The sequence below is a fragment of the Triticum dicoccoides genome, chromosome 2B (assembly GCF_002162155.2).
Source record: "Triticum dicoccoides isolate Atlit2015 ecotype Zavitan chromosome 2B, WEW_v2.0, whole genome shotgun sequence".
Taxonomy (NCBI): domain Eukaryota; kingdom Viridiplantae; phylum Streptophyta; class Magnoliopsida; order Poales; family Poaceae; genus Triticum; species Triticum dicoccoides.
The window spans coordinates 2564628-2567980 of NC_041383.1; positions in this window are offsets into that span (position 1 = coordinate 2564628).

Below are 3353 nucleotides of genomic sequence, written 5' to 3' on the forward strand. Positions count from 1 at the left end.
GCCCCCCTCTCCCTTCCTTCCCCCTTCTCCTCCGGGTGGAATCCTACTAGGACTTGAGTCCTAGTAGGATTCCCGTCTCCTGGCGCGCCTAGTAGGGGGCGGACGGCCTCCCCCTCTCCTCCTTTATATACGGGGCAAGGGGCACCCCAAAGCACATCAATTTTTCTCTTAATGGTGTGTGGTGCCCTCCTGCACAGTTACACACCTCGGTCATATCGTCATAGTGCTTAGGAGAAGCCCTGCGCCGGTAACTTCATCATCACCGTTGCCACGCCGTTGTGCTGACGGAACTCTCCCTTGTCGTCAACTAGATCAAGAGCACGAGGGACGTCATCAAGCTGAAAGTGTGCTGAACGCGGAGGTGCCGTACGTTCGTTACATGGATCGGTTGGATCGCGAAGATGTTCGACTACATCAACCGCATTAATAAACGCTTCCGCTTTCAGTCTACGGGAGTACGTGGACATACTCTCCCCTCTCATTGCTATGCATCTTCTAGATAGATCTTGCGTGATCGTAGGAATTTTTTTGAATTACTACGTTCCCTAACAACGACCCCATTTGGATGAAGTTCCACTTCATGATGGGAGTGAACAATGACATCTCCAACATTATCTTCTGCAAGAACTACAAGTCCCTCGATGACAACTACATTGGTGCTCTCAAGGCGGAACAATAACTCAGGAAGACCAAGGCTTCTCCACCCGAAGCACACTTCTCAAAGACCAAGCTCCAAGACGGCGAGCATGAGGCTAGTACCACCACGATGTCCAAGGCCGACGAGCTCCAAGACGATGCTCCCATGTTCAAGTTCACCATCATCCCTCTTTGTCACATTGATGATGCCGAGTCTACTTGGACTCTTTTTCAAGATGGTGTGGCGATGACTACGACTACGTAGCCATTCGAGGACAAGCTTTGGAGGTGAACGACAAGGTGACCAGCAAGGATGATGCTTCCATCTTTGTATGCGAGAGTGATGATGTGCCAACTCATGAAGGCCTTTATCCACGACTATGGTGACGAGATGGTTGAGCATGGGATTTTCCCTTCGACTACGGCGACGTACGATAACTTGAGTGACTTTTGCCACCATATTGAGAGTAAGAGCGAGTTCACCACTAGCCCCACATATGATGAGTTGCCCCATTTCCCACGTGAGGAGAGCCACCACCACCACCACTTGAGTGATTTGAGTGACTTCACCATATGTTACATTGAGTGCACCTACCTTGAGGGAGTGAGTGAGCCACCACCACATAGAGAGAGTGAGGTGTAGTTGATAGTGCATGTGAGGCCATTTTGATTTCTAACAACTTAACCTCTACCTCTATTGTGTCTTCCAATTTGGTGCTAGGTCACATATATGATGAAGCGCCGATCCGCGACGACTTCGTCTTTCCCATGGACAAGACGATGGCCATGGTGGAATATGATGCGGCCCCCACATGGTTCCATCAAGATAAAGATGCTGACCGCCATTTGGTCTTTCCCACCTCACATACCCCACATGAGTGGAATGACAAAGGTAACATAGGTGATGGTGATGCTCTAGTCCCACTAGTGGACATTGTTGACATTGATTGTTTGCATGATGTTGATCCTCCTATTGACACGCTTCATGCTGGTGCGACTTCCTCATGCGATGATTTACCCATTTATGGTGAGTTTGATGATTGCCATGTGGAGTATATTAGTTGTGATGCCATGTTGCATAGGATTTCTTGTGATAATTCTCTTGGTCACATCATGTTTGATAATCCGCTTAACTTGTCATTTGCTATGCATGAGATCAACAATATGTCACATTTGCAATCTCATCGTGGTGACTATGCGTATGCCATTAAAATAAACCCAATTCACACTTATGGCATAGATGACAAGTCCATGGTTATTGGCATTTGTTTTTCTCGTGATGATATTGACATGCTACCTCTCCATCATTTAACTCATATGCCATGCCATGAGCACCTAGCTCCGGATATGCATTGTTTTGGACGTTGTTCCACTTCTCCATATTATGCTCCTGATATTACTCATGAGGAGACCCCCATAATTCCTCATACATTTTAGGAGATTTGGATTCATCCAATCCATTGCATGATTTTCATAATTATTTGCACCGTATGCTCCCAAAGAATGGCAATGCTATTGATGTGCCATATAATTGTATGCTCAATTTGCATCCACATCATGTTATACATAACAACTATTCATTCATGATGGATGACATGTTCTTATACCATGCAACAAATTTCTTTGAGCATTTCTTATCTTGTGCTAACTCACACATGCACACACTAGTAGAAAACATGGCTTTGGTTCGGCCAGAAAAGAGCATTAATCCCGGTTGCATTATGAACCAGGACTAATGTGAGCATTAGTCCCGGTTCGAGCGGCTAGGGCATCGTAAAGGCATTAGTCCCGGTTCAAATGGGACCTTTAGTCCCGGTTGGTTCCACGAACCGGGACTAAAGTGTGCGATGCCCATTAGTACCGGTTCGTGGCACCAACTGGTACTAAAGGTTAGACCTTTAGTCCCGGTTCGAGCCACCAACCGGTACTAATGGGGTTTGAGGCATTAGTACCGGTTCGTGGAACGAACCGGTACCAAAGGTCCCATTTTCAAACTCTACCCCCCCCTTGTAGATCGCCTTTTCAGTTTTGTAAAAAGCAGAAGAAAATGATAAAAACTTCAAAAATTAAAATCCTTCGAGATGTAGTTATGTTACTACATCTACTAGTTAGGAAAATTTAAAAACTTAAATTTGGACATGTTTTGCCAAAAGTGTAGGGAAAATGTAAAACGGCTATAACTTTTGCATACTATGTCAGAAAAAACATATAATATATCAAAATGTTCAGCACGAAAAACGTATAATATATCAAAACGGCTATATTACGGCCTGTTTGCAAATTTTTAGAATCATCAAATTCTAAAAGGAAAAAGAGTTATGCTCAAATTTCAGTTTTTTTTTGTTAAATCTGGTCAAGCTATGGTCAAACTACTTATTCAAGAAGTATTAGTGTTACTAAATAATTATTCAAGAATATTAGTGTTACTAAATAATTATTTTGGTTTTTTTTGAATTTTGGTCAAATCTGGTAAAACTGTGGTCAAACTGTGGTCAAACAATGGTCAAACTACTTATTCAAGAAATATTAGTGTTACTAAATAAGTATTTCAGTTTTTTTGAATTTTGGTCAAATCTGGTCAAACTGTGGTCAAACTACTTATTCAAGAAATATTAGTGTTACTAAATAATAATTATTTTTTAGAACAATAATTTTGAACTCAAACAATGAAATGTGTGACTTCATGCTCAAGCTAAATTCCTGAGGGTTAATAGGAT